Here is a 13,091-nt window from a genome sequence, read left to right as displayed (position 1 = left end):
CAGGGGGGGGGGGGGGGGGGGGGGGGGGGGGGCAAACCGTGGCCTGACAGCAGCACTGGGAACATTGGAAGATATTGCCAGAGGAGCTTTCCATTTGCTGTAAATTCTTATAAACGAATAATCTCAATCTTGACCTGCAATCTATTTGGTCTGTTTGTATCCAGCTGTTTGTGTCGGCTCATGAATATAAATCCAAACGGTGAGGCGGGGAAGGAGGGAGGGAGCAGAGCGGATTCATTACTCAGCTGGCAAAACAGGACCATTTGTGACATTTTCAGTCTCAACAATCTTTCATATTTTCAACCGAGCATTATCATGTTTTTTTTCAATGAAAAGGGCCGAGGGGGGGGTGGATGTTGGGATTTGTTGTGTGGCATCAGGAGAGCATGTGTATTTGTGTATACTGTATGTGTGTTTGTGCTACATGCTTGAGAGAGAGAGAAAACGGGAGAACCAGTGCAGGGAGGGGTTGAGGGGCTGGGGGGTTTAACAGTAGGGAGGCAGATGGGGCAGAGGGGCGGAGGTTGATGCAGCAGAGAGCAAGAGAGAGAGAGAGAGAGAGAGAGAGAGAGCAAGAGAGAGAGAGAGAGAGAGAGAGAGAGAGAAAGAAGGAAACAGAAGATTTGGAACAGATTGGATGGATGAGTGCGGGGGGGGGTGATAATTTCACGGTGGTAGAAAGACAGCGCTTTTCTGATCATGTGACACAGAAAGAATGCTGGATGTGTCTGTGATACTTTCACCACCAGCAGCAGCAGCGGCAGCAGCAACACACACCGAGGCCCTGAGACATCTGTGAATCAAGGCAAAGATGGTGGAAGTTCCACCACGCCTTTCTTTCTTGAGTCAGAGATATCAGAGTCATAACCCAGTAAGGCCGTTTAATTGATGTGTAGTGAAAGAAAAGAATGTAAAGCTGCGATTAAATCTTTTGTCATCAAACAGGATATTCTCAAACGTAGAAAAGCCATTTGCACAGCTGCAAGTTGGAAAAAAAAAAAACAACGTGAACTCAAAGATAATATAATGCTGATGAATTGCATTCATGTCCATGTATGTTAACGTAGACTGAAGTGATAACAAAACTGGTTTCACTCAGGCTTCAAAAGGGTCTGAGTAGTGATTTAAAACGGTAGCCTAAAATGGTAACCACATCAGCAAACGCTTCATGACACCATCTCAGGAGGAGACGCTTGTCGGGTTGTTGCCATATCAGTGTGTGAAGGAGAAGCAACTGTGGGCCATAATATTGTAGCCTGAGTCGATGTTTGACATGTAAACATTTTTTTTTTTAGGTGAGACAGTCCATACTCTATCACTGTCTGTGACTTCCACTCTAAATTCAAAAGGTTTTTGATTATTTAATCCCACTGTGATCAGGTTTTCCTATTTTTATATCCTACTCCTGTCTCCGAGTCTGGTTAATAAGCACCAAAAGACAAAACAAGGTCACATTCAGCTCTGATCAGCTCTGCAAGCTGCACTGACAACTAATTCGTTTCTCGTACACCGGCTCTGAAATGTTCTGTTTTCTCTCTGCAACATGTTGGGAAATGTCAGGGGTCAGCAATGGCCGTGGCTTTAAAATGATGGATGACGAGGTTCGCAGTGAAATTTAAAAGGTTAATCACATGCCTACATAATGAGCCCTCAGCAAGCTTCAGACAGAAAAAAAAAACACACTGAAAAAACGTAACCGTGGTTTTCTAGAGACTGCTTGAACATCCTGTTTTAAACAGCACAAACACCGATTTGCTGCATTAAACGGAATAGACAGCGTCAAGATAAAAACCTCTAAAATCAGAGGAAAACAAACACCACATAAAGGAATAAACGTTCTTCAAAAATCCGATTTGGAGTACGCCGAGACTCGAGTGGCTTTATGCATTTAAAAAACAAGAGCAATAGTGTGGCAAACCCTATGCTGAGTTGACCTCCTTCCACCCCTTTTGTTACTTGCTACATCCATTCCACTGGGTGACATAATGGCCGAGGACAGCGGGGACAGACTGGGTTTTAAAGTGACAGCGGCCGTGGACGTAGCGACTCCTGCCCTGAGAACGGCCAGCGTCGCTGTGTACGGGGACGCTTTCAGCCGTTTTTCAAGTTGCGGACGAGCTTTCAACTGACTCGGACAATTAAACTCGGCTCTTTTACAGTTGAGCGCCAAGGGGGCCGAGCGGAGGCCCCTCGGCTGCCTGCTTAATAAAATGATTAATGTAAGGTGTCAGTCAGGTTTGTCCTAGAAAGAGAGAAGATGAATTATGCCATTTATCGTGAGCTTTATGCACATTTATGCAGTGGTGTGAGAATGAGCAAGAGGACCGCGCGGCGAACCTAATCACTTGTAAAGCCACAGGAAAAGTATGTGTCCCTGAAGTCTGTGTGTCTTCGTCACTCTGTGTGTTCAGACAGGTCATTGCTCTCATTCAGCTGGCTCAGCAGCAGTGTTTGTTTTGGGTCTCTAATCCCAGCCAGGTACTGGGACAAAGTGTCATCCCCACACAAACAGCTGGAAGACACATTTTGGCAGCCATTTCTTTTTGACAGGCGCTGATGTGGAGAGAGACTGATGAATTACTTAAGGGAGAAGCGTCGGCAAAGGAGTGCTGTCAGATGAATCGACCAAAATCTTAGGGCGGGGCCCAGTGAATGAGTAAGGATTAGGTTATCTTTTGGTGTTACATAAAACAACATCAGCTCAATTCATCCTCGTCCCTCCCTCTCTCTCTCCCTCTCTCTGCCCTCTTTTCTAATCTTTGCTGGTAGTCCCACACAGGGCCCTGCCTGTTTTCCTGAGGCTGGCGAGTGAGAGGGCCTTACTTCCAGCACTCAAATGTGAGTGATGAGAGGGCAGAGCAGAGGGGACTAACAGAGCAACTTTGTGTTCCGCTGCACACACATAACAGCGGTCATATGACAACAAGGAGGTGGTGGAGAGGGAGGGGGATGACGGGGGACTGCTGTGGCCTACTACTCACTGGTGAGGGATGCTGGTCTGTACGGAGGAGCACGAACGCAGCGAGCATGTGCGGTAAACGCATGGCTGCACATACATGTGCGGCACGTTTTTCATGCTGAAAACAACAGAGGCTGATTGTCCGAGGGTGGTAAAGTGACCTATATTTACATTGATCGCATCCTCCCAGCGGTCGTAGTAATTATCACGGCAGCAAAGGAGGAAGTTGGGCGACGAGTATTGAAAGCGACAAAGTGCACACAGGAAGGCAGGTCGGGGGCGGGACCCAGAGTTTGAACAGGACTTTCAGCCAGGAGGCCAGATTAAAAACAAGAGCCAAAGTGAGCTTATTTTAAGTGACATAAGAGCTTATAACTTTAGAATATATAATATTTTAGTCAGGTAACTTACAATAATGATCTTTTCCAGGCACCAAATCATGCATTTATGGTACTTAAACCAAAAAAGAAGTCAAATTTTGCTTTCACAGGTAATGATTTAACAATGGTCATTATGAATGTAATTAAATCAGATATCAATTGACTTTATCTGCAGATGGTAAATATCATATCAAATGCATGCATGCATGCTGGTAGAAATTACTGACATGCAATAAGGCCTTTCATTACATTAACTGCAATAATTCTCATAAATCATTAGGGTTGTAATGCTCTTTGGCCCTCAGATAGTGACAATGACATTTTTGTTGCTCTCACGACGAACAGAATTTATTGCCGTCCAACCCTGCACGAAACCATAGCAACAAATGGTCACATGACAAACGCTTATCGAGAATATACAAGTCCGTAAATTTAACAAATACATTGAAACAAATAGCAAGCGGACTGGTTGGTCTCCCTCTGCAGAAAGTATTTCACTCTGAGATCAGAATACTGCTCTGTGAAATACTGCCAGTAACGCCGATCATAGCGGATCCGCCATCTTGTTTTGATGCGGGTGCTACAGGTCTGCTTTTCCAAGAAAACGCACAAAAGTAATGTGAGGATGGTGGAGCATGCCACTGACCTCTACAGTCCACTGGTAGCACCTCTCCCTGCTTCTGCCAGAAGCCGTTCCAATAAAAAAACTGAAAATCTTCACATTTGAGGTCTGATCTGATGGAAAAGTGAGATTTGATCTCCAGCATGTCTTTGTTGGAACAGGTGAAATTTCCCCATATTTCATCATTTTCTTACCAGAAGTCCAATACATATACAGCTGAACTACATCTCCACTGTAATCTGTTAGGAATCTATTAGTATTATTTACTTGAAAAGTAAAAAAAAAAAAGATTCTGGAGTATTTTTTTTTATCGTCTTCACAGCAGAAATATGTCTTCAGCATCAGACGATATTCTGCTCTTAATAATTTGTGTGTCAGGTTTCTTTCGCCTATCGTCCATCCAGCAATAACCGAGCTATTGTTTGGACTAATGGCTGTTACATTGTCTCATCTGCTGCTGTGTGAAATATTTTTCCTTTTCCTGTTCCAGTTATCAAATCACAGATAATGTCTGCGGGTTGTAAAAGCCTGAAAATGTCTGTTGGCCACAATTTCCTTCAGTTGCAGAGAACGTTTGTCTTATCTGTCATGACCTAAATGGGCCCTCGGTTGGTGTCAGTGTTCGTTTAGCATGTGCAGACAATACTGTTCATAACACGAACCTTAGCTGTTTCAGTCTGTTCGATACAGATTCCTTCTTGTCAAATATTAACATTCACTTAAGAGGGAAAGGCAGATTATTATGCGTGATACGTTTGTTTACACACCAGTGCATGTTCTGTGTACAGCCGTCCACCTTGTGCCATCTTATCCCTTCACATTAGGCAGCCGAACCGTCGCTCGGTCTGCGCACAAGCACGCCATTGTCATCGCTGCCTGGCCTTGTGACTCAGTGTGACCCGCTGCAGCGGAGAAGGGGGAACACAGCCACCGAGATCAGGAACGTTACACAGAGCACTATCACAAAAACGCATCCAGCAACAGGGAGGCCTCACCCTCATCCCGTCTCCACCCTCTCAACAGCCCTCTGTTTTTGGGGGAGTGGAGACCAGAACACTGCCCATCTTTGTTTCCCATAATGAATGAGCAGTGTCCTCGTATGTGTACTGTATACGGGCATCGTTCTCTGAAATTGCAATCGGGGCAGCGTGTTACTAAACTATGACACGGAAGCAGCGAGTTAGTTCGCCATAACCAGCTCCGGCCTGGCATCTGATGTTTAATTTAGCTCAAACCTCTTGGATGATTCGATGCATTCATAATGACTAGTTTCACATCACTGGAAAAAGCAAAGACGCCTTTCTTTCATGCATGTGTCAAAGTGTGAAATGAAATGTTTTCAGCCCAAAAAATTGATTATTGTTGGTTGGTGTCAGTATAACCTCAACACATGTGTACATGTTATACATATGGGAGTTTGCATGTTCTTCCTGTGAATGTTGTAGGCTTTGTCGGGGTATTTGAGGCTGATCGGTGTGAATGTGAGTGTTTTGTGTCTTTGTCCTGTGATGAACCGTCCAGGGCTCACCCTGCGTTGCCCCCACAGTCAGCTGAGACTGGCTCCAGCACCTGAAACCGAGAACTGGATCAATGGGGATAAAAGATGGATGTATTAGCAGCAATGAAACGCCATTCATTGTACCTATTTTTCTTTGTTTAGACAAATATCTACCTTTTCTGACATTTTCTTAGTGAATTGAATTATTTTGACTCAGAGAAAATAAAAAAAAACATTTAATCTACTTTGATTGTGATGCCAGTTTGTAAATGTCAAGTAAACTCTATTTTATTCAATTCTACCACATCAGTCAGTAGAAAACAAACTGCACCAGTAGACACAAGACATACAGCAACCTCCCACTGGCTGCTGCAGTATAAAAATGATTTTAAATAAAGAGGATACTAACAGAATATAGCTAAGGGGACCGAAGGAGCCAAATATATATATATTTTTTAACAAAGTAAAGTGGTTTTGCCACATGCATTTCAACAAACCGTGCCAGTGACAGGAGTATATTAATGTCACTAATTGCAACGAGGCAGCAATGTACAGAAATGATCAAATATTATCTTTTACATCCACAGCCGCCCCATATCCCAAAATCCATTATTCCACCTATTCCACATTATAACCTTCAGAGCAGCTGAAGGTTGGCCCTGGCGTCCCATATCTGTGGAACTGATTAGAGCCGACATGGTGTATTCTGGCTCACAACACAGAACCGGGGTATATTTAACTGTCCTGAGCTGAAATCGCTTCATGAGGTTAAACATGTTTTACGCCTCTTAACGTTTTTGATTGATTTAATTGAGGTGCGCTAAAGTGATCTGGGATATTCTGAGTTCATCCACAGGCCTTCACACACGTCTCATAATTAGTGTTCTCGTAGTTGAATCTAGGGCGACGTTGGCTCGGTTGGTAGAGCGGCTGTCGTGCAATCGGAAGGTTGTTGGTTTATTTCCTGCCTTGCATGGCAGATGCCTCCACTGGTGAGTGACTGTTACGTAAAGCGCATTGGGCTCTGCTCAAGCAGTTTAAAAGCTCTATATGAGCGAGGTCCATTTACCTAAGCTCGTGAAAGAGAGAGTCTTTGACAGGCTGTTTTACTTCCTACAAGTGAGTAACTTGCTCCCTTTGTTCAACATGAATAATGAGGCCTACTGCTTGTTTAGTTTCACTATAATCTCATGTCTTCCCAATGACAGAAGACACACGAGAAGGTGGACTTTCATGTGGGAATATAAGCCAGGTTATTAACTGAAAATGAAGAAAGGCTGAAACTGCTGAATGGGGCTGAAGATCACCCTGCCTTTGACCTATATCTCATATGATACTGACGTAAAGTGGGGCGACCACAAAGCTCTGAGTCATCACACAGACGCGAGGCTTCCAGGCTAGAATACTTCACTTATCTGATCCTGCACAGATTTGCAAAGCATACATTTTGGTTTTTATTAGAAACATGAGACTCGGTTTATGTTTCCAGAGGCATCACATGATGCTATAGGATCTGTGCTCGAAAGTGGCATTGGGGTGACATTGATCTATCGTTCTGCAGCTTGGAACATGGAATTGAACGTCTGCTGTTTGTCCCACATTCCATGATGATATAGCGGCGGCGTATCCTGCATACGAATTGCAAACAAAAAAAAACATTTACAGCCCTAATCCTCCTATAATTTACAACTTCCCTCTCATGAACATGTTCGTGCTCATGACTCGTTTAGTCTACCTGGGCTTATCTCCTTGAAATCGTACCGGTCTCCTTCTGTCTTTGGAAACAAACTGACGAAACAGCAAACACACTGTGGTAATAAAGCCAGAGGAAAAAGGCCTTTTCAGAAAAACATCTTTTCATAGTTCTGTATTTTAGGGTGGCGAAAGGATTTTTTGCGAGATTAAGATTGTGATCTTCGTGGTAGCCAGTTCCATTTCATCACAGAGACTTGTTATATATTAGCTGCTCGATGCAGGAGTCCCTGGAAACCTTCCCACACTGGTAACATCTCCAGCACTCGCTCCAGAAGCTCTAACAGAGCTGATTTAAGACTCCTCCCGGCTCTGCTCCTCAGCAGCAGACCTAAACAGAATGCAGTCTGGGTAAATGTGAGACACAAACAAGACATAGTGATTGATTAACATCCACAACACAGAAAAAAAAAATCAAAAGTGAGATATATAATGGCCTCTATCACCATTCTTTCATTTGTACCATCATTTTTCCATATCGTGTTTTTTTACATTATGTCATTGCAACACTTCAATATTTTTGATTTATGATCTTCTGTTCTTGAATATCTCAAGTTTTCTTTGTTACTTCTGGAATTACCGAACAGTGGTTCTCAACTTGAGGTTCCTGACTTTTTCGCAACACAGCTCACATTAAGAGTGTGAAGCTTTGTTTATTCTGATGATGTAAAGTTATGTCTAACCATGCTAAAGAAAATTATAATATGTTTTTTTTGGATTTAAAGCAGAGCCGAGACACTAAATCTGAAAACCTTATGACTTCACTGCAATATTTCCATGTGAATTTACAGCTTTCCTTAGAGGTGAAGAGCCGAGCCAGGAACAAAACTTTGGAGACCTTTACAACGTTGCCAGCTTCAGGCTATTCTATTCTGCAGGATAAATTAGTCTGCCCTATGACCCCTAGTGAATGATAATAATAATAAAACAAAGACAAAACACCAATGACAAAAGCAAAATCCAGGGATGCACAATGGTGCAGTGGATATCGCTACATCCTTGTGGTTTGAATCTGAGCTCTGACCCTTCTCTCTGTAGAGTTCACATGTTCTCCCTGTGTGCAGAATCCCCAAAAACCTGATCTCATACTTGTTGGGTTCATTTAGAGTGTGGTCGTCTGTCTCGCCGCTGTGATGGCCCAGTTACCTGTCCAGGGTGTAGCGTGCCTCTTGCTCATTGTTAACTGGGATTGAATCCAGCTCCCCTGTGATGCTAAGCTGGATAAAGTGGATATGGAAGAGTGATGGATGGATGAATTCAAAAATCCATTTACCGAACATGTCAGCCTTTTCCCATGATTGCACAGTGCGGCCATTTCAGCTCCATTTTTTTTTTTTTTTTTTTCAAAACTGCAGACTCTTAAGATTCCTCTGCAAGCTTGACTTTTAAAGACAAGGGATCAATGTTTTGAGCAATTGTATAAGATGTGCTTCATGCAATCCGATAATCCAATACTCCAGCCTGTACAGTAAAGCGAGCTATAAATTATGTCTTAGTCAGGATCGGTTGTGTTGACAGTGTGCCGGTTGGGACTTAACTCAATAAGGTTTTCGACTGTACTTTGTTGTGTTGCTAACATGAGGTCCTACACACATACATTATGTACACTCGCTTGTTTTCTCGCGTCTTAAACCACAGTGGCTAAAAATGGAAATCGAGCTTTAAAGACTTGATTTGAGTCATGTGTAGTGCATCAGCCACATGGGTGTTGTGCTCCAAAGAATGTAGCCTAACAAGACTGAAACCTCATGCCTCCAGTTAAGCTAATTTATTCTTTGTAAGCTAAAGATAAGCTCCCACATTTTCTTTTGAAAGGAAATGTTTGCTGATGTTGGACATTTAGATACAAAGGAGACAAAGCTTCACTGAAAAGTCAGTAGCTGCAAGAACATGTCTGCTCCTGATTAAATATTTAAAAATCTCCAGTGAGCACAGCCTCAAGGCTATGATTACTTTGTCACTGACCAACCAGGCAGCATTAATTTATATATCAATATTGAATATTTTACCCTTAAACAGAATGAAAATAAGATTCCTTTGCGGGTCTCATACTGGAGTGAAAGTTAATTTGATGGAATGAGAACCATTTTTGAGGTCACAACAAGGCCTTAAATTCTTCATCCCAGTCGTAGAAATGCTAAAATTCATTTGAAATAGCTCTGCTCCTCCAGCAGGTGCGCGGCGCCGACATTCTGCTGTCACTCAATAACACCAACAATCTCTGAACGATCGACACAGAACAATCAATGTCGGCACAACCTCCACCTACAGCTTCATTTGAATCGCGCACAATCAGGTCAGTGCATTAAAAAAAGAGAAAGAAAAAAAGCCTTTTATTTAATGCATCGCAACAGTCATGACGTTACCATTTAAGTCCTCAGCCAGCGTTTCTCTTGGCGCATGTCAAATCACTGCACTGCGAGGAAAAAATGCCAACAATCATGTTTATCTGAAAGAGGATTAGTTGGCCCCAACATCCGTTTACCAGATTTTCTGATTTATATGCCTTCATTTGGGAATGAAAGCTTTCTGATGCATTCATTGTTTTTCTTCCCCACTCAGGCCAAATTAATTGTCACCTATTGATCACCTCGGTTTGTCTATACTAGACTGTCTCTGTGCTCGTTCTATAAACTGTTGAAGGCAGCGGCGGCCGAGGAACGCTCGCCTATTGATCTCCTCACATGTTCTCACTTAATGCATTGCTTATTCACTGCCTCTGTGGCATTACATAAATAAATAACATCTCTCCAGCAGAGGCTCTTGTCTCGCTTAGAGGCCTTCTCTGTTTGGCAGGGCAGCTTGCAGTCCCAGGAACCTCACAAGACTCTCCTTTTCCTGGTCTGAGTCCACAGCAGCATAGGTTTGTACTTCCAAACCACCAAGTATTTATTCAACTTTGAAAACAGAAGCTTCAGAGGTGACCCTCAAAGAATCACATATGAGTGGCTTCTGATTGCAATCATCACAGGGCTCATAAATATCTGCCACATCCCACAAGTTTGATCACGATTTCACCCCGGCCGCCTAATCGTGACACAATAGCAGCGGGACTTAGCACAGATGTGGGGATTAGCTACTGTTCCACTCCTGGGGGTTTCTAATAATATTGTAGAAATCACTCTGCTAGATTCCAGTAAGACACTGTACACGGACAGTGACCAGACTGCCTGCAGCCTTTTGGTAACCTCTTTTTGTCAGACTGCTGAGGGGAAAACGAGGCGAGCTTTCAGACTCCAAACCAGCTGCCTTTGGATGAGAAACATAAGCACTGTGCAGCTGATTGTAAAGCATGTGAGCTTTTTTCCCCCCTTCTTTTATGTGGATGTACTGTTTGCTACTTTTGCTAGAGGGAGTTGAGTTGCAGCATTTTGCCAGTATCCAACTTTATTGCTATTCTTTTTTTTTTTTTTTTTTAGTTCTACATGAATGAGTGTACAGTTGTCAGGAAGTCACATTACCTCAGAAACATCTTCTGAATAGTTACCGTTAAACTGCCGGCACATGTGCCTTTCTGCATGATCCTTTTGAAAATACTGTATCTAACAGCGGCCTCATCTGATCCAACCTGAAATGCAAGCCTGCTGACTGTAGCAAACCCCCCAACACGCACGCACGCACGCACGCACGCACGCACTTGCATGCCTCATTCATAAACCATTGCAAGATGACTGAAGGCACACCTCTGCCTTTCACCTTTCTTCTCACAGCACACACTTGTGCTGCTCATTCTTTAACATGTTTTTCTGAACTTGCTGGATTCTCACATATTCCATTATATTGCACATCACACTAAGTGCCCAAACGATTAGGATTTTCTTCAATTCATTAGTTGTTTATGGACACCAGCAACATATTCACCTGATTAATCGTTGCTTAAACTGATTCACTACAACATCTGAAATGTGTTCTGGAAATTCCTACTCAGTGCAACAGAAAATCTCACATGGGCCATTCGATAAGCAAAGATACAACTGTAAAAAAAATAAAAATTTATGCTTCATATTAGAATAATACCACAAAGCCAAGTATGCGGCACATTCTTGTCCTTTTGCAACAAATTAACAGTAATTTCTTCACTGAACATTTGTAGCTGTTCTGCACTGACTGCAATATCTCCTGCCGAAAGTCATACCAGAGCAATGAGGTGAGGGGTCAATCGGTTGCTGCATGCAAGAGTGCATGAAAGGCAGGCTTGATCTGCTGATTAAGCAAAACTAAGAGTTGGATTTGTAACAGTGACATGTTGGCTGGAGACACACTGACTGCGGCGTTGCCCCACTAATGTCAGTGCCACAAGTAATGCTCTGCTGCATTTCACCCAATAGAGGCTGACTTAATAGGTGGATTAATTTAATTAAATCTGAATCACATGTCTCCAGTAGCATGGTGTGATTCATTTCATGGTAACATATAATGGGTTTAACATGCTCTTACAAACACATACCATGCCATTCTACTGCATCTACTTTCCATGTTCTGCCAATGTTGCATTAAAATCTGGAACATTTAGCGCATGGTCACCAATCGGGTGATAATTATTTCACAGGATGGAGTTCACCTCTAAATCTGAACCTTATTTCCTTTATTTGAGAGCAATAATTTGAGAATTGTGTGATTTTAAATGTGACAACGCTCGACTCTTCAGCTCGCCATCTGATGTCCTCAGATGTAAAATGACGATGTGCTACTCAAACCTATGATTTCTACCTCTTGACATCAATTTTAATGCCATTTTATAACATAATAAACAACCACAGCAGGGCGCAGAGGCGGTGTGTGCCGCTGCAAAAAACACACACACACACACACACACACACACACACGCTGTGACTTTATCTTCAGTAAAGGGTGTGAATTTAATTATTTGCGATTTATGGTGAATTAATAAAAGAAGCAGGTGTTACAGCGATGGAGATGGGAGCTGACGGGGCCGTGTGCGGCAGGAGAAGTGAAGGGGAAGTCACAGAAGTGAGCGGGCTCAGTCTCATGCTGGCTATCGAATTTCCTCAGTTCTCATGATGCATGGAGATCGCTGGCCTCACTGCGCGCCCCCCCCAGGCTCTGCCTTCACTCATCACTCTGCCACTCACTCTCTCACTGTCCTTGTAACACTTTTGTCTTTTTTTTTTTTTTTGTTGTTGTTGCTGTTTCTTTTATGTTCAACCAGCTGATGGACAGGGTGGTTCACAAGTAGGAAAACAAAAAACAAAAAGAAAAAGCAGAGGTGATTTGAACCAATGACACAAGTTTCTTCTTTGTCTGTCGACTTTCTTACAAAGTAAACAGCCGTCATGCATAATGAAGCAGAACCAGATCTCGCCGCTGTGTGTTCCTCTGTAGATTGAAAACCTTGACACACTGAGAGATTGACGAGTTAAAAAAAATTAAATTGAGAAATAAAAGCTATTTATAAAACAGCTGAAAATAGATTTGCAAAAATTTTACCAAAAAAAAAAAAAAAATGGAAAAAAAAGTTCTTCAGGGGCTCGTGTGCCAGCAATTGCCATGATCCAGGATTATGCAATAATTACTGACTCTAAACTGCCTGTTTAAAAGTCTAATGGACTGGTAACTTGTCCAAGATCTACAGAGAATTTGGTCCATTATAAAATTGTATGAGAATAATTTTACATTTTTATATGTTTTCTTTTGTTAATACAGTTTTAAATTTAAATCAAGTAATTTAAAAAAGCAATAAACAAACAATAACAATAACACGCATGATAAAAATGTTATCATGACTAATATAGGGAGTCGAACAAATGAATGAGAGGATGGATGATTTGAAGATGCCGTCAGACTACGAACGCCATGTGGATGAAAGCATCACCATGAGGAGAGATGTCTGATGGTGGGAGCACAAACACACAAATGTCT

The 13,091-nt window shown here is 42.5% G+C and overlaps 1 protein-coding gene across 1 annotated transcript in view; it reads left to right on the top strand.

The window, feature by feature from the left end:
• The window catches only part of gnaz (guanine nucleotide binding protein (G protein), alpha z polypeptide), a 29,696-nt gene that overhangs the window by 882 nt on the left and 15,723 nt on the right, over positions 1 to 13,091 (top strand). The gene's annotated exons all lie outside the window — the stretch shown is intronic.

The sequence above is a fragment of the Salarias fasciatus genome, assembly GCF_902148845.1.
Source record: "Salarias fasciatus chromosome 7 unlocalized genomic scaffold, fSalaFa1.1 super_scaffold_4, whole genome shotgun sequence".
NCBI classification, from domain to species: domain Eukaryota; kingdom Metazoa; phylum Chordata; class Actinopteri; order Blenniiformes; family Blenniidae; genus Salarias; species Salarias fasciatus.
Note: the sequence above shows the minus strand (reverse complement) of the source record. Positions and strands in the feature narration are given on the sequence as shown.